This window comes from Lithobates pipiens, unplaced genomic scaffold (assembly GCF_037356315.1).
Source record: "Lithobates pipiens isolate NorthernLeopardFrog02 unplaced genomic scaffold, aLitPip1_a1.2 Scaffold_28, whole genome shotgun sequence".
Classification (NCBI taxonomy): domain Eukaryota; kingdom Metazoa; phylum Chordata; class Amphibia; order Anura; family Ranidae; genus Lithobates; species Lithobates pipiens.
Window position 1 is genome coordinate 218,148,097 of NW_027507789.1, and position 19,338 is coordinate 218,167,434.

General features: G+C 46.4%; 1 long non-coding RNA gene across 1 annotated transcript; it reads left to right on the forward strand.

Moving 5' to 3' along the window:
• Window positions 1-295: 295 nt before the first annotated feature.
• LOC143934943 (uncharacterized) lies at window positions 296-16,631 on the forward strand. The gene is made up of 2 exons (XR_013263444.1): window positions 296-593; window positions 16,361-16,631. It is a non-coding gene; the product is annotated as an uncharacterized LOC143934943 (long non-coding RNA).
• Window positions 16,632-19,338: the final 2,707 nt, after the last annotated feature.

Consider the following 19,338-nt stretch of genomic DNA (forward strand, 5'->3'; position numbering starts at 1 on the left):
TTTTTAAATACTAGATTTGGGGCACGAGAGCGAATCACCATCTTGGATGGAACTGTAAGCCCCACTATGCCCCCTGCAGACGCTAATGGAAACTGATCCTGAATCCAAGGGCCTCCTAAATGTTACGATATCTGTGATTCTTTTCTAGCAGACAAAGTTTGTCGCTCCCACAGAGCACAAGGCCCCCTCCCCCCCCCCCCCAAAGTATGCCAATCTGTCCAATCGGACGGTCATCAGTTTCGAGTTGGGCATTGGGAACTGCAGACAAAACTAACTTTAATTACTTTCCCAGGATGAAGATTCGCTGGACATCGCTGTCCTTGAGAGAGTAGAAGGAGTTTATTTCATTATGCCACGCTGTAACAATTTCCTGAACACAGAATTCCATTCAGATGAAATACCGCTGGGCGCACGGTGAAAGCCGGGCGGCAATCAATATCGTCTGTACGCCAGCTGAGCCTTCGCTCCGATTATTTAGAACTTCTTTCAAAGGGAATCCATCTGCAAGGAAGGACTCGGGCATGCAGCGTCTCATTGGCCCCATGTTTCCTCTGAGTGTATCATTGCCGAGAATAATGAAACAATTTCTGTGGGTGAGTATTCTATACAATTACTTCCAGAGGTTTGACCATGTCTGCATTCTCTGCCAACTATTCATCTTCATTCACTTAAAGAGGAAGTAAATCCTGATGAATTTACTTCCTCTTTGTTTCCCTGCAAAGGTAAAGCATAATGTCCATTATGTGTCACTTACCTGACACAGGAGCCAGCGAAGTCACCGCTGTCCCCTGTAGTTCAGAGCGCCCATCTTCTTGGTGGGTCTCGCTGCTCCGGCGCTGTGATTCGCCGGAGCAGCGATGACGTCACTCCCGCGCATGCGCACGGGAGCCCGACACTATACGGTTTAGGAGATATTTCTTGGACCTACAGGTAAGCCTTAATTTAGGCTTACCTGTAGGTCAAAGTGGTTTGTACAACCACTTTAAAGGGTCAGTCCACCCAAGAGTGATGATTTGGGCTAGATCCTGGAGGAATAAATAATCACTTGGCTTTCTATGTCTTGGATGTTCCCACAGTGAGCTGTCCCCATCGTTATTCCTGATTCTGCTCCTGGACATCTGGAAGTTTTGGACGCCCTAAACCACCTTTGTGTGTCCTGCTGTTACATTCATCATTATATCAAATAAAACACAAAATTCAGAAAAGATGGTGAGAACCCCTCATAATGGACACAGCAGGTGTACAGACCTGGGAACTGAGCACAGGGATGGTGGGAACCCCTCATAATGGACACAGAAGGTGTACAGACCGAGGAACTCAGCACAGGGATGGTGGGAGCCCCTCATAATGGGCACAGCAGGGGTACAGACCCGGGAACTCAGCATAGGGGTGGTGGGAACCCCTCATAATGGGCACAGCAGGTGTACAGACCTGGGAACTCAGCTCAGGGATGGTAGGAACCCCTCATAACGGACACAAAAGGTGTACAGACCGAGGAACTCAGCACAGGGATGGTGGGAGCCCCTCATAATGGGCACAGCAGGGGTACAGACCCGGGAACTCAGCACAGGGATGGTGGGAGCCCCTCATAATGGGCACAGCGGGTGTACAGACCTGGGAACTCAGCTCAGGGATGGTGGGAACCCCTCATAATGGGCACAACAGGTGTACAGACCTGGGAACTCAGCACAGGGATGGTGGGAACCCCTCATGATGGGCACAGCAGGTGTACAGATCCGGGAACTCAGCAGGGGGCTGGTGGGAACCCCTCATAATGGGCACAGCAGGTGTACAGACCTGGGAAATCAGCACAGGAATGGTGGGAACCCCTCATAATGGACACAGAAGGTGTACAGACCCGGGAACTCAGCACAGGGGTGGTGGGAACCCCTCATGATGGGCACAGCAGTAGTACAGACCCGGGAACTCAGCACAGGGATGGTGGGAACCCCTCATAATGGGCACAGCCGATGCCATGGCAGACACAGAGGATAGGCAGGGAAGTGATTAGTCTGGCAAGGCAGGACCTGGATTATTGTAGAAGCAGAAAACAACGTAAACGTCTTCGGGGTAAAGCAGATAATATATTACCAAAACAAACAGAAGGACTGGCTGTCAGGGACTGTCACGTACCTTACAGCGGAGTCAGACTGCTGAGGGTGGCCTCTCGCACGCTTCCGGTCTCCACGCCCCTGGAGATGGGAACAGCGAGCGTGAGGACAACGAAAGGGTGCAGGTGCCTGCAGGTGGAAGTTGAAGACTTCGGAGACGCTGGGTCCTCACGGTAGAAGAGGTGTTGACTGATCACGGAGGTAGGCAGCGGAAGTCCAGCAGGAGTGCAGGAAGCACTACGTGTCTAAAACAGGCAAGGTCGGCAACTGGCGGGCAATGCGGTACAATAACAGAAGGCAGGTGCGTGGTCAAAGACGAGCAGGGGGTCTGGTAACGTGTTAGCAAATGAGGTACCGAATCAGGAGACAAGCCAAAGTCGAAAGTCCAAGCCGAGGTCAAAGGTAGTCCGGGAGATAGTACACGGGGTATCCAAGGAGAGGATATCAGGAACGGGTCACAGGAACAAGGATCACAGGAGCAAGGTCACGGAACAAGGTTCACAGGATCAAGGTCACAGGAACAACGATCAGGTCTTGCAGGAATAGCTGAAGACGATCCAGCACTGGTGTCAGGCCAGGATCCTGTGTATATAGAGGGAAGTGAGCCAGGATTGGTGGAAGTGGCCGTCCGTGCGTGAATACGTACATCCGTTCAGTTTGCGCGGGTGTCTCCGTGTGTTCGGATTGGCGTACATCCACGTGTTCAGATTAGCATACGTCCGTTCGTCCTGGAACTCGTACGCCTCTGACGGGGACACCGCGCATGGCGCCTGGAACAAAGGGGAACTGCAGCTATATGGGGACGGGCATACGTACGGTGAGTTCCCTGACAGGGACCATTCATATTTAGACTTAAAAGAAACATAAAAAAAGAGAACATCCTCCTTTATCCAGAGTCACCCTTTAATTGTTGTACACAGTATCTCCCTACCTGGTGATAGATTATAGTGGAGAGCTACATGGGAACTCACCATCCTTAGTACGAGCCCATCACTGCTATATATATATATATATATATATATATATATATATATATATATATATATATATATATATATATATATATATATATATATATATATATATATATATATATATATATATAAACCTGCGGTCAGATCTGCTCATCTTTAAAACCCTCATTATTCTGGCGGCAGGTCCACTAGTAGAATTATTAGTCACATTTCATCAACCACTAAATACTTTGATCTTCTCTTAGTTAATAGCGGCCATGTTTGCCAACATACGGCACTGTATGGTGTTCAGGTGTGAAGGGGTGTCAGCAGATTGCAGGTTGCCGCTGAAATAATGAAAGTGTGTCTACAGCCCCCATTTATAAAGGTCACCCCTCTGAAAAAGTGATATTACAGTTTCTGGTAATGCCGGGAGATAAAGTTGTTCGAAAGGTTTAATTCTTTTTTTTTTTTAAATAACAAACATGTTATACTTACCTGCTCTGTGCAATCGTTTTTCATATAGAAGCTCCGATCCTCTCCTTTTTTTTTTGGTCCCCCCGCCAGCGCTCTGGGGTCCCCCCCTTCCGAGCACCCCCAAAAGCAAGCTGCTTGTCATGGGGGCACTAGAGCAGGCTCACTCCCGAGCCGTGCTCCTGTAAATGGCCATTGTCCATTTACACACAGAATGCAGATTTGCCCCACCCCTTGCGCTCTTCGCATTAGTTGCTGTGATTGACGACAGGAGGAGCCAATGGTCCCTGCTGCTATGTGAGCCAATGAGGAGAGAGAGAGAGACCCAGGAGAGCTGCAGCTCTCAAGCACATCGCTGGATTTAGCCGGGGCTCATGTAAGTATAAAGGAGGTGCTGGGGGGAGGAGCTGCACACCTTCTGCCTTTAGAGCCACTTTAAAGTCAATGTAAACCCTCAACTTCCAAAACAACCCACACAGTTTAAAATAGGAATGAAAGGCGAAACATTTGTGCATACAGGTATACCTGTTCTCATATTTATATAGCGGTTTTCTGTATATTTCCCATACTTGTTCCATAACCCTGAAGAAGGGAGATCCTCTCTCCCGAAACACGTTGGTTTGATGTACTTGTCGCTACTTTCAATAAATGCCCTTTGATCTACCATCAAACTTGTATTTTTTTTTTTTTTAAACACCGGGGGCTTCTTTTTTCTGTTCCAAGTTTGCATGTGGAAACGACCTTAAAGCGGAGCTCCACCAAAAAGAGGAAGCTCCATTTGTCTGCCCCCCCCCCCTCCGCTGCCACATTTGGCACCTTTTGGGGGGGGCGGGTACCTAGTTTTGACAGGTGCCCGCTCCCACTTTCTGGCCCAGTTTGCCGCACTAGTAAACCAGATGTGAACCTGCAAGGCTTCACTGTCGGTTTTCCTTAGCCAAGATGGTGGTGCCAGCACTCAAAAGCCGATTCAAGAATGAGCACGGGTAAGGACACCTCTGGATGCCTAGACAGGTTAAGTGCCCTAATAGTAAAAGGCAGCAGCTATAGAATTTGTAGCTGCTGACTTATTTTGTATATTTTTTTTGGGTGGGGGGTGGGGCGGAACTCGAGTCCATATCAAAAAGGCAGCAGCCCAAATCCTAAGAGGGCTCACTGCCAGTATCAACCATTGGGCCCACCCCACCGGAGGGACATCTCACCCACACAATCACCCACCTGTTACCAATGACTGATCCAGTCAGTCCAGCGCAGCCTTCAGCACAAATGATGTCACTGCATGAAGAACACCAGAGTCCATTGACCAGGACGAGCTGTAGGAACTTCTGATGGGGCGGTGGAGCTTCCAAGGTTCTATCATGGGAACAGGACCCAGACCATTTATGTTGCTGAGGTTGGCATTCATAAAAAAAATTTATTTGTTCTTCTGCATAAAGTTGAGATTTAAATGTTATACTGGCCGTAGGGATGAGCAGAACACCCGCCGGTTCGGTTCGCACCAGAACTTTTGAACGGACTGAAAATTTGTGCGAACCATTGAAGTCTATGGGACTCAAAAGTTTGAAATAAAAAGTGCTAATTTTAATGGCTAATATGAAAGATACTGTCCTAAAAAGGGTTTTGGGGACCTGGCTCCTGCCCCAGGGGACATGGGTCAATGCCAATTTTTTTTTTTTTTAAACTGCCTTTTTTTTCGGGAACACTAATTTGAATGACGATTAAAGTGAAATATTCCTTTAAATATCGTGCCTGGGGGGTGTCTATAGTATGCCTGTGAAGTGCCACGCGTTTCCCGTGTTTAGAACAGTCTCTGCACAAAATGACATTTCTAACGCAGAAAAAGTCATTTAAAACTGCTTGCGGTTTTAATGCAATATCTGGTTCCGGAAATATGGATGAAAATCATTGAGAAAAATGGCATGGGTAGCCCCCCCTACCTATTACCAGCCCCTTTGGGCCTTAGGCACTGGTGCTTGTGCCACGACACTGCAACCTCTACCATATACTCTAGTTGGAGTGCAGGAATAAGCCCTGCTGCAAAATATTGCATCAAAAATTGTATTACATGCCCCTGTTAAACAGGGGCTGAAAAATTGGGCTTTAGGCACTGGTGCTGGTGCCACGACACTGCAACCTCTCCCATATACTCTAGTTGTGGTGCAGGAATGAGCCCTGCTGCAAAGCATTGCATCAAAAATTGTAATTACACGCCCCTGTTAAACAGGGGCTGAAAAATTGGGCTGGTGGCATCACCCAGAATCTAAAATGTTCTTCCAAGATATCAGCAGGATCATTGAGGAGGAAGAGGATAGTCAGTCAACATAACAGGACAGTCAATCAGCATAGGCAGTCTTGAAGGGATGTGACATTTAAAAAAAAAAAATTATTCATTAACATCAGCTTCAGGTGCTTGGTAGCTGGTGGTGATCCAAGACTGATTCATCTTTATGAAGTTCAGTCGATCAACCGAGTCGGTGGACAGGCACACCCTGTGATCGGTTACAAAGCCACCAGCAGCACTGAAGGTGCGTTCTGAAAGAACGTTAGATGCAGGACAGGCCAGTAGCTCAATTGCATACTGTGCAAGCTCTGGCCAGTGATCCATCCTCAAGACCCAGTAAGCCAGAGGATTTTCAGTGGGAAAGGTGTCCAAGTCTGACCTTGCCCCTAGGTATTCCTGCACCATGTAAATCAGACGCTGGCGATGGTTGCTGGAACTGATCATACCTTGGGGCTGCGGACTAAAAAATTGTCTGAATGCATCGGTCAGACGGCCACCTTCTCCACCGCTCCTTCTGTGACTGACCTAAGCCTCAGCAACACATTGTCGAGGACCAGGAGTTTTTAACTTCCCAATCTCTGGGAACTCGTTGCACAGACCTTTCTGCAAGCCCTCCCGGAGATGTATCATGCTCTGCTCCCTCTGCAATGGCAAGATAAGGTCGGCAACCTTACCCTTGTACCGTGGATCAAGGAGAGTGGCCAGCCAGTAATGGTCCCTCTCCTTGATCCGAAATATAGGAGGATCCTTCCGCAGGCTTTGCAGGATCAGGGAGGCCATGCAGCGTAGGTTAGCTGAGGCATTCGGTCCGGAGTCCTCTGGGTCACTAAGGACAAAATGATACGCAGCCACCTCCTCCCAGCCACGTACAAGTCCACGTGTTTATTGTGAATGTAAATCATCCCTAAAAGACTGCTGCTGCTGCTGATGCTGAGTGCCAGGCTCCACCTCCATGCTGACACAAGCCTCCTCCTCCTCCTCGTCCTCTTCCTGTGTGATGGGTGGGACAACAGGAACACTGTCTGGATAAAGGGGGCCTTGAGAGGCAAGGAAGTCCTCCTCTTCCTGCCTCTGTTCTGCCTCAAGTGCCCGGTCCATTATTCCACGCAGCGTATGCTCCAACAGGTGGACAAGAGGTACAGTGTCACTGATGCATGCACGGTCACTGCTCACCATCCTTGTGGCCTCCTCAAACGGTGACAGGACAGTGCATGCATCCCTGATCATGCCCCACTGGCGTAGTGAAAAAACCAAGCTCCCCTGACCCTGTCCTGATGCCATAGTCGCACAGGTACTCATTGATGGCCCTCTGTTGCGTGTGTAACCGCTGCAGCATGTCACATATAAGGCGGTTCTTGGGCAGGTTCAACTCCTTTTGGAGCTCAGCCAGCCGAGCACTGGCATTAAATGATCGGCGGAAATGCACACAGACTTTCCTGGCCTGCCTCAGGACATCCTGTAAGCCCAGGTACCTGCCCAAGAACCGCTGCACCACCAGGTTAAGGACGTGAGCTACACAGGGCACATGGGTCAGTTGTCCCTGTCAGAGGGCAGAGAGGAGGTTGGTGCCATTGTCGCAAACCACCATTCCTGGCTTAAGCTGGCATGGCGTAAACCACCTCTCGGCCTGCCCCTACAGAGCTGACAAAATATCTGCCCCAGTGTGGGTCCTGTCCCCCAAACAAACTAGCGCAGATTGCTGTCCTTCTTGAGCATACCCTCTCTCTGCGCTCACGCTACTGCCTTCCTTTAGCTGGGAATCATCATCAGAGCCTTCAAAATCCTGGGCATCCTCCTGGAGCATGTACCCAACACTGTGCTCAAACAGTTCGGGGGACTCCTCAGGAGGACATGGTGGGTCTAGGAAAGGAGTGACTGATGACATTGAGACAAGGGAAGAGAACGTGTTGGCAGCTGCTTTACTAGTACCCTGAGCCTGGGTGAGAGAGGATGAGGAGGATGAAGAGGGCTTGGTCATCCACTCTACCAAGTCTTCGGCATGATGCAGCTCAACACGTCCAGCTTCCGAAAATAAGGACAAGCGTGTCCCATGGCCACGTGCCGATGACGATGCACCACGTCCACGACCAGTACTGTTGTCTCTAGACACAGAGCCTGCTTGCCCTCTTTTATTGGCTCGTGACTGTCTGCCTCTCCTTGTTGGCCTTCCAGACATAGTAATGGCCTGAAGGGAGATAGGAAAACCATCAATTGGGTAGTGTATATTGTGCTGGAGGCACACAACACCCACTGTAAAGGCTGCAGATGCCTGTATTAGAGAACACCATCAAAAAAGGGTTGATACAGGTGTATACTGTGCTGGAGGCACACAACACCCACTAACTCCTGCAGATGCCTGTATTATAGAACACCAGCAATAAAGGGTAGATACAGGCGTATACTGTGCTGGAGGCACACAACATCTACCAACTCCTGCAGATGCCTGTATTAAAGAACACCAGAAATAAAGGGTAGATACAGGTGTTTACTGTGCTGTGCTGGAGGCACACAACACCCACTAACTCCTGCAGATGCCTTTATTATAGAACACCAGCAATAAACGGTAGATACAGGTGTATACTGTGCTGGAGGCACACAACACCCACTAACTCCTGCAGATGCCTTTAGTATAGAACACCAGCAATAAAGGGTAGATACAGGTGTATATTGTGCTGGAGGCACACAACACCCACTTTAACTCCTGCAGATGCCAGTATTAGAGAACACCAGCAAAAAAGGGTAGATACAGGTGTATACTGTGTTGTTCTCGAGGCACACAACACACCCTAACTCCTGCAGATGCCTGTATTGGAGAACACCAGCAATAAAGGGTAGATACAGGTGTATATTGTGCTGGAGGCACACAACACCCACCAACTCCTGCAGATGCCTGTATTAAAGAACGCCAGCAATAAAGGGTAGATACAGGTGTATACTGTTCTGGAGGCACACAACACCCACTAACTCCTGCAGATGCCTGTATTACAAAACACCAGCAATAAAGGGTAGATACAGGTGTATACTGTGCTGGAGGCACACAACACCCACTAACTCCTGCAGATGCCTGTATTACAAAACACCAGCAATAAAGGGTAGATACAGGTGTATACTGTGCTAGAGGCACACAACACACACTAACTCCTGCAGATGGCTGTATTAGAGAACACCAGCAATACATGGTAGATACAGGTGTATATTGTGCTGGAGGCACACAACACCAGTTTAACTTTAAGATGCCTGAGAAAAGAACACACTGTCCCTGCCTATCTAGCTCTTTCCCTGCACGCCGGAACACACTACACAAGGCCGCTGCGCTGGTTGCCTTATATAGTGTGGGGCTTGTACTAAGCCCCCTGAGCTATAATTGCCTGTGGCCAATTATGGCTCTCTTCACTGCCGGCGCTGTGATTGGCCAAGCATGCGGGGTCAAAGTGCATGCTTGGCCAGTCATGAGCCAGCAATGCACTGCGATGGCGCAGTGCATTGGTGTGCATGGCCCACAGAGTTCTGGCTTCGCCGAACGGGCGAACAGCCGGTGTTCGAGTCGAACATGCGTTCGACTCGAACACCAAGCTCATCCCTACCTGGCAGATTTGCGGCTTCAAGTGCGTCCTGTGTGAGGTGTACATGAAGACATCTTCACCTCTACATGCATTGAGTTCTCCCGTAATGGAACTGTCAGGATCACCTCCAGTCTTGTCTAATGCTTAGAAATACGGAAATGTATTGTTGTGTTCTACCTCCACTTTAATTAGATGTAATGATCCCTCATAGTCCTCATCATGATTCCGCATCATGGCGTGTTTATTCGCAAAGGTCATAACAGCTCGCTCACCCCATCTCATGCCAGACGCACAATTCATAGCTAGATAAACACGAGATATCAATTCAGCTGCACACCGCTCATTGCCCTCTCTCCTAAATTAACTCACAGCTGCAAACACTAGTTTCCTAAAAGGGAATCAACATTATCTATGTAAAGTCATAAAATAACACGTGGGAGCATTTCATATACATGTGACTAGCCAGATGATAGAAGTAAATAATCTTATTGCTGCCTGCTAATGGTGTACAAAATGTTGTCTCTAAAGTCTTGGGGTCCCCCCCTTATCCGAGCACGCAGTCCAGCAGGTCAGGAAAGGGGGGACGCGCCCCCACTCCTCAACCATACCAGGCTACATGCCCTCAACATAGGGGGGTCATTTGGTCAAGGGGCTCCCCCCAAAGGCACCCTGTCCCGTGTTTTTTGGGGACAAGGGCCTCTTGCTCACAACCCTGGCTGGTGGTTGTGGGAGTCTGCGGGTGGAGGGCTTTTTTCGAAATCTGAAAGCCCTCTTTAACAAGGGGCCCCCAGACCCCCCCCCCCCCCAGATGAATGAGTAGGTACCCCTACCAGTTTGCCAAAAAAATGAGTAAAGCACGACACAAGTTTTTGACAAGTCCTTTACTAAAAGTGTAGATCCATCGTCAATCACGATGCCTGCCAGATCAGAAAAAAAAAAGAGCCCTGCTCACACCATCTGCCTGCTCTGCTGTCTGACAGTTCTTTAATAGGTAAGGGGTGGGGCCACTGGCAACGTCACCTGGTGACAACGCCCCCCCAATGTGACATCATCCGCTGCATGTTGGGCCGCTGACGTCCTGGAGGGGGGTGGGGTGCCACCAGGTGATGTTGCCGGGTGGCCCCACCCCTTAGCTACTTAGGAACTGTCAGATCCCAGGTGATGTTGCCGGGTGGCCCCACCCCTTAGCTATTTAGGAACTGTCAGATCCCCATCTGACAGTTCCTAAATAGCTAAGGGGTGGGGCCACCCGGCAACATCACCTGGTGGCACCCCACCCCCTCCAGGACGTCAGCGGCCCAACATGCCTTCAGCGTGAGCGGAGACTTTTTTTTTTAATTTTGGGTCCAGAGGTGCGGTGAGTGTCATGATTGGCGATCGATCTAGATCCGTGGACATTGTTTTTTTTATTTTTTAATAAAGGACTTGTCAAAAACTCATGTTGTGTTTTTACACACTTTTTGGGTGAATGGGTAGTGGAAGTATGTACCCCATACTCATTTACATGGGGGGGGGCAGTATCCCGGGCTCTCCCGTGTTAAAGGAGGCTTCCACATTCCAAACAAGCCCCCCCTTCTGCAGATCCCCCCCCAAATACTGGCCAGGGCTGTGGGGAAGAAGCCCTTGACCCCATCAACATGGGGACAAGGTTCATTGTGTGTGTGTGTTTGGGGGTGGTTCAGGAGAGGGGGGTGCTTGCTTGTCCCCTCCCTTTCCTGCCATGCTCAGATAATGGTCTAGTATGAATTTTGGGGGGTCTCTACACATTTTTCATTTAATTTTGGCGTGGAGTTCCCATAAAAATCTATTACAGACCTGAAGGGTTTCGTATGGATAGGGGGGGGATCCCACGCCATTTTTTTGGCTAACTTTTATATTGCCAGCAATTCTTGAATAGCTTGGAAAAAAATAGTTATACTAAATGAGATGACATAGGGAGGCTAGAGGATGCTCAAAGAAATTTAGAAGAACATGGTATAGAGGGGTAGACTCTTCTGATACTCTGGCTATAAACCCATAGATAGGGTAGGAATGGGCTCCAACATCTGAGGCACTTGGGGGGCAGTTCCGGTGTTACTCTGTGGGGTCCCCGGGACCTTTTTTCTTCAGCCTTGGTTTGATATAAGAACATTAATAAACATTGACTTTAATTAGGGAGGAGGGGAGTACACTCTGGTAACATGTTTGGGTTTGTTTAAGTGGAGTTGTTTTTTTGTTTTTTAGTTATTATTCTTTGTTTTTATTTTATGTTCCGTGTCATATTTTTACATGTGTTTAAGGTCAGTGGCGTAACTAGAACCTTCAGGGCCCCGATGCAAGAAACCATGAAGGGCCCCCCTGAACCCCAGCCAGGGCCCTTCCCTCCGAGTCCAGCGGTGGAACTCCAGGGCGTGGTCACAGGTATGACCTTTGTGAGCCCTGTAGTTCCACCACTGGTATCAGTATTTATTTTTATTATTATTTTTTTATTTTTAGGTGCCCCATTGGGGTACTGTCCCTAGGCAGGATGGGGTCCCCGTCCCCAGAATAGATGAGGTCCTTTTCTCCAGGGCATATGAAGTTACTGCCCCCAGGTGAGAAGGGGTCCCTGTCCCCAGGGGGAGATGGAGGGGGTATGTAATGGTGTGTGGGGGTTGGGTTCCTCTCACTCACCATGACCAAGCTGCAGGCCACGCACTCATCCATGTTGGCCTGGGCTCCATCCAGTGTGCTGGACGGGCGATCAGCATATCTCCCAGAAAGACCTTTCATCTGTGACGGGGGAGGAGGGGGGCTGGCAGACAAGCCTGCAGTGTCCTCTGGGGAGCCGGCTCTCATAGGACTGCACTGCATCTGTGTTCTTAAAGTTTGTTTACCCGGGAGAAGTATGCAGTGCAGTGTGGGCCGGACTCGGGGGGGGGGGGGGGTCTCTGGCTGGGGAGAACAGACATCGGATTGAGCAGCAATGCATGGAGCAGGGGAGGGGTACTCTGAGGAGCCGGCTGAGGACACAGGTCATGCGGGGAATGCACAACTAAAGAGCAGCCAGTGCGATAGTCGAGCTCTGCTAGTCACCCTCCACCTCCAGCCACCCGTGTGCATGGTGCACTGGTACCCCTAGCTGCCTATGCTGCTGCCGGCCATATGTAGAGGGGGCTGCATGGGCCCCCTGCATCACAGGGCCCAGTTGCGGTCGCGACTGCTGCACCCCCTATAGTTACGCCCCTGTTTAAGGTCATATGTGAAAGGGATAAGAAATGTATTATTATTATTATTCAGGATTGATATAACGCCCACAGTTTACGCAGTACTTTACAATATAAAAGGGAGACAATACTGTTATAATACAATAAAATACAAAGAGGATTAAGAGGGCCCTGCTCAGAAGAGCTTACAATCTAATAGGGTGGGACAGGTGGTACAAAAAGGTTGTAACTGTCCGTGTTAATTTTGGCAGCAAATATTGATTTCGTTTTAGTCTAATGCCGTGTACACACGATCGGACTTTCTGGCAGACTTGGTGCGGCGGACCAGAATCCGTCGGACAATTCGATCGTGTGTGGGGCCCCAGCGGACTTTTTTTGTCCAGAAAAATGCAGACGGACCTAGAAATAAAACAGGTTTCAAATCTCTTCGACGGGCTCAAGTTCGACGGACTAAAAATCTGGAAAACTGTTCGTCTGTGTGCTGGTCCGACGGACCAAATACGACGCAAGGGAAGCTATTGGCTACTGGCTATTGAACTTCCTTGTTTAGTCCCGTCTTACGTCATCACGTTCAGAACGAATGGACTTTCGAACAAACTTAGTCCAGTCGCATGTGTGGCCAAGTCCGTTTCGTTCAGAAGACCGTCGGACCTAGTCTGTTGAAAAGTCCTGTTGTGTGTACGCGGCATTAGTCTTAGGACTAAAATGGCATTTCAGTTTTAGTCCCATTTTAGTCTTCTGAAATTGTTTTAGTTTTAGTCGTATTTAGTCGACCAAATCTCCAGTACATTTTAGTTGACTAAAATGTCCTACGTTTTAGTCATCTAAAATCTAATGGGTGTAATTAACCACTTGCAGACCGGACCATTTTGCTGGTCAAAGACCAGACCACTTTTTGCGATTCGGCACTGCGTCACTTTAACTGACAATTGCGCGGTCGTGCGAAGTGGCTCCCAAACAAAATTGACGTCCTTTTTTTCCCACAAATAGAGCTTTCTTTTGGTGGTATTTGATCACCTCTGCGGTTTTTATTTTTTGCGCTATAAACAAAAATAGAGCGACAATTTTGAAAAAAACGCATTATTTTTTACTTTTTGTTATAATAAATATCCCCCAAAAATATATAAAAAAACATTTTTTTCCCTCAGTTTAGGCCGATACGTATTCTTCTACATATTTTTGGTAAAAAAAAATCGCAATAAGCGATTATTGATTGGTTTGCGCAAAAGTTATAGCGTTTACAAAATAGGGGATAGTTTTATAGCATTTTTATTAATAATTTTTTATTATTTTTTTTTTACTAGTAATGGCGGCGATCAGCGATTTTTATTGTGACTGCGACATTGTGGGGGACCCATCGGACATTTTTGACACATTTTTGGGACCATTGTCATTTATACAGCAATCACTGCTATATAAAGGCAGTGATTCCTGTGTAAATGACACTGGCAGTGAAAGGGTTAACCAGTGGGTGGCAGTGTAGGGGTTAAGTGTTCCTAGGGGTGTGTTACTAACTGTGGGGGGGTTGAGCTTTCATTTAGTGAACACTGATCTCTGCTCCAATCACATGGAGCAGAGATCAGTGTCACTAGTTGCTAGGCAGAATGGAGAAATGTTGTTTACACGGCATTTCCTCCATTCGGCCGCTCCGTGAGACGATCGCGGGGATGCCCGCGGCGATCGAGTCCGCGGGTCCCGCGACCGGACTCACGGGGGTCCCAACCAGCGCGGGAGCGCGCCGGCGGCGGCGCGCTCCCGATGGCAGGGCGGCATTGAATATTGGACGTACCTGTACGCCAATATGCCTGCCCGTGCCATTCTGTCGACCTACATCGTCGTGCGCTGGTCGGGAAGTGGTTAAATTGTAATGCATTAGTTAACATTTCTTTACAATTTCCTAGAGGCGATTCAGTTCGCATTGTGCGCTATACAAGTATTTCATTCATTCATTCATTTCCAAACTCATTATATAGTGCTGGAGTGAAAAACCACATATATTATTTAAGGTATTGAGGTATGAACATGCACTACAGACCAGTGTTAATTCTGAAGTCAAATTTCAATTTAGTTTTAGTCTTATGCCCCGTACACACGGTCGGACATTCCGATAACAAAATCCATTGGATTTTTTCCCCGACGTATTTTGGCCCAAACTTGTGTTGCATACACACGGTCGCACAAAGTTGTCAGAAAATCCGATCGTTCAGAACGCGGTGACGTAAAACGCGTACGACAGGACTATAAAGAGGGCCAGTAGCCAATAGCTTTCGTCTCGTAATTTATTCTGAGCATTTTCGATCCTGCTCTCAAACTTTGTGTGTTGGAAATTCAGATGGAAAAAAAAGTTAGATGGAGCCCACACATGATCGGATTTTTTCCGACAACAAGATCTGATCGCACGTTCCGTCGGAAAGTCCGACCATGTGTTCAGGGCATTAGTCTTTTGACTAAAATGCCATTTTAGTTTTAGTCGTATTTTAGTCATTTCAATTGTTTTAGTTTTAGTCTACTAAAATGTTTTAGTTGTTTTAGTTGACAAAATTAACACAGGTAACTGTGGGGCGATGAGCTGATGGAAGTGGTATGAGATTAGTTGGAGATGTGATAGGCTTTCCTGAAGAGATGAGTTTTCAGGGATCGCCTGAGGCTCGGTTCACACAGGGGCGACTTGTCCAGGCGACTTCGCCGCCTGACAAGTCGCGCTCCGTTCTGTACTATGGAACCGTTCTAATAGGAGCGACTCAAGTCGCTCCGACTTAGAAAAAAGGTTCCTGTACTACTTTTGGAGCGACTTCAGGCGACTTGCATTGACTTCTATACAGAAGTCGTTTTGCAAGTCGCCGCTTAAGTCGTGTGCAGGTCGCGTCTGAGTCGCGCTGCAAGTCGCGCTGCCCCTGTGTGAACCGAGCCTGAAGGTAGCGAGAGTAGAAGTTAGCCGGACAGGTGGAGGTAGCGAGTTCCAGAGGATGGGAGAGGCTCTGGAGGAATCCTGGAGACAAGCATGGGAGTAGAGAGTAGGAGGTCTTGAGAAGAGCGGAGGGGGCGATTTGGGTGATATCTGGAGACAAGATTGGTGACGTAGCTCGGGGCAAAGTTGTGAATGGCTTTGCCCTTGTACACACGGTCGGACATTCCGACAACCAAATCCGTCGGATTTTGTCTGACGGATTTTGTCCGAAACTGTTGCATACACACGGTCTGACAAAGTGGTCGGAAAATCCGATCATTCAGAACGTGATGATGTTATTTCGTTACGACGGGACTACATTCAGGCTAGTAGCCAATAGCTTTGGTGTAGGAATTTGATCTGAGCATGCGTGCCACTTTGTCCGATCGGAATTCTCTACACATGATCAGACAAAGTCCGATCGGATCATGTTGTCGGAAAATTTTATAGCCAAGCTGGAAAACTTGGTCCGTCGGATATTCCGACGGAAACAGTCCGATGGAGCCCACACACGGTCGGATTATCCGACAACACGGTCCGATCGGACATTTTCCATCGGAATGTCCGACCATGTGTACAAGGGCTTTGTATGTTGTGGTTGGCATTTTGAATTTAATTCGCTGGGTGATTGGGAGCCAGTGTAGGGATTGGAAATGTATAGGATTGAGAATTATGATTCTTTTCCTATTCTTGGAATAGTATTTTCGTGTATGTGTGAATATGTCAACTTTCAAATGCTCGTTGTATACTTTTTCATATGTGACAATAAAAAAAAAAAAAAGAGAAAAAAATAAATAAAAAGCAAAACGCATGTGTGCAATAAAATAAAATCCTGTATGTGGCTTTCAGAGAGACTCGCGGAACACACAGACACAGGACCATTCGGAAGCCAAATTTACCGGCAATTATATTGATGTAGTTACAAGGACAACCATCTGGATAACCAGGATTAAAAAATTGGAGACGCTCCGCAGGAACGCCGTGCGTGTCCCCGACTCAGTTCATATCCAACAGATAATTGTGTGTGTGTAACCTTTAACCGATACCATCAAGCAAATATCACAAAAGGATTATTTCTCCAGTTATGTATATGTTAAAAAATGAAAGCATTTGGATTGAATTTTGTTGTCTTACTTGTTTCATCGAAGATCTGCATTTTACATGGTTGTGCTACATCAGTGCTGCACAAGGAACCTGTAAAAAATAAAAATAAAAAATTTTTAAAAAAAGTTAGATCCGGTGCAGCTCTTCATAGAAAACAGTCAGCTTCCAGGTTTTATTGTCAAAGCTTAACCACTTAAAAGACCAGAAGATTTCCCCCCCCCCCTTAATGACCAGGCCATTTTTTGCGATACGGCACCGTGTCGCTTTAACTGACAATTGCGCAACGCCATACCCGAACAAAATTTGACATCTCCCCCACCCCCCCCCCCCCATAAATAGAACTTTATTTTTGTGGTATTTGATCACCTCTGCGTTTTTGTTTTTTTATTGCGCTATAAACAAAAAAAAGACGGACAATTTAAAAAAAAAAAAAAACAATATTTTTTTACTTTTTGCTATAATAAATATCTACAAAAAAAAAAAAAAAATAAAAAAAAATGTCTATCAGTTTAAACCAATATGTATTCTTCTGCCCCTACAAATAGAGCTTTCTTTTGGTGGTATTTGATCACCTCTGCGGTTTTTATTTTTATTGCGCTATAAACAAAAAAAAAAGACGGACAATTTTGAAAAAAAACAAACAATATTTTTTTTTACTTTTTGCTATAATAAATATCTCCAAAAAATAAAAAATTTCTTTATCAGTTTAAACCAATATGTATTCTTCTGCCCATACAAATAGAGCTTTCTTTTGGTGGTATTTGATCACCTCTGCGGTTTTTATTTTTATTGCGCTATAAACAAAAAAAAGACTGACAATTTTGAAAAAAAAAAAACAAGCAATATTTTTTTACTTTTTGCTATAATAAATATCTCCAAAAAATAATAAAAAAATAAAAATTCTTTATCAGTTTAAACCAATATGTATTCTTCTGCCCCTACAAATAGAGATTTCTTTTGGCGGTATTTGATCACCTCTGCAGTTTTTATTTTTATTGCGCTATAAACAAAAAAAAGACGGATAATTTTGAAAAAAAAAAAAAAAAAAACAAGCAATATTTTTTTACTTTTTGCTATAATAAATATCTCCAAAAAATAAAAAAATTCTTTATCAGTTTAAACCAATATGTATTCTTCTGCCCATACAAATAGAGCTTTCTTTTGGTGGTATTTGATCACCTCTGCGGTTTTTATTTTTATTGCGCTATAAACAAAAAAAGACAGCCAATTTTGAAAAAAAAAATATATCTATTTTTTTTACTTTTTGCTATAATAAATATCTACAAAAATTTAAAAAAATAAAAAATGTCTATCAGTTTAAACCAATATGTATTCTTCTGCCCCTACAAATAGAGATTTCTTTTGGTGGTATTTGATCACCTCTGCGGTTTTTATTTTTATTGCGCTATAAACAAAAAAAGACAGCCAATTTTGAAAAAAAAAAATATATCTATTTTTTTTTTACTTTTTGCTATAATTAATATCTCCAAAAAAAACAAAAAAAAATTCTTTATCAGTTTAAACCAATATGTATCCTTCTAGATATTTTTGGCATAAAAAAAAAAAAAAGAAAAACTGCAATAAGCAGGTATTGGTTGGTTTGCGCAAAAGTTATAGCGTCTACAAAATAGGGGATAGATTTATGGCATTTTTATTATACATTTTATTTTTATTTTTTTACTTGTAATGACGGCGATCTGTTATTTTTAGCGGGACTGCGATATATCAGCGGACTGTTCGGACACTTTTGACACTTTTTTGGGACCAGTGATATAAAAATGCACTGATTACTGTATAAATGACACTGGCAGGGAAGGGGTCAACACTAGGGATGATCAAGGGGTTAAAAGTGTTCCCTAGGAGGTGTTTCTAATGCTGTGTACACACGGCTGGAATTTTCAACAACAAAGGTCAGACGGAACAAATCCGGCGGACAATTCGATCATGTGTGGGCTTCAACGGACCTTTGCTGTCGAAAAATCTGACGGACTTTAGATTTAGAGCATGTTTCAAATCTTTCCGACGGACTCGAGTCCAGTTGAAAAATCCATTCGTCTGTATGTTAGGCCGACGGACGAAAACCTGATGCTAGGGCAGCTATTGGCTACTGGCTATGAACTTCCTTATTCTAGTCCGGTCGTACGTCATCACGTTCGAATCCGTCTGACTTTGGTGTGATTGTGTGTGGACAAGTCCGATTCGACGGAAGTCCCTCGAAAAATCCATCAAAAGTCCATCGAAAAGTCCAACGGAATTCAGTCCGTCGAAAAATCCGGTTGTGTGTACGTGGCATAACTGTGGGGGCTGACTGGAGGAGGACTGAGATCGCTGTTCCTAATCACTAGGAACAGACAATCACTCTGTACTCCCCCTGTCAGCACCCGAGCCCCAGACCCGAAGTCACCCACCACCCACCCCCAGACTAGGGGGCACCCTCAAGGGCCACCAACAGCCTCCTCAGCACTCCATCTCCCACCCGACTTCCCCTGCTGGCATGACCCAAGAGTATTTAGGAGGTGCCCATCCCCTGCCAGTCCACTTTGCTGGGGATTGGCTGGGGCCAGGGCCGCTAATCAGGGGGGGGGACAATACACTTTTAAGGGGCCCGAGCGTCCCAAGGGGCTGGCTCGCACACCCTACAGCAGCATAATGACATTAAACTTTTAGCAGCCACCCGCTGACCCGTACCCCCCTGCCACAAAGAAGCACTACCTGCATGCTGC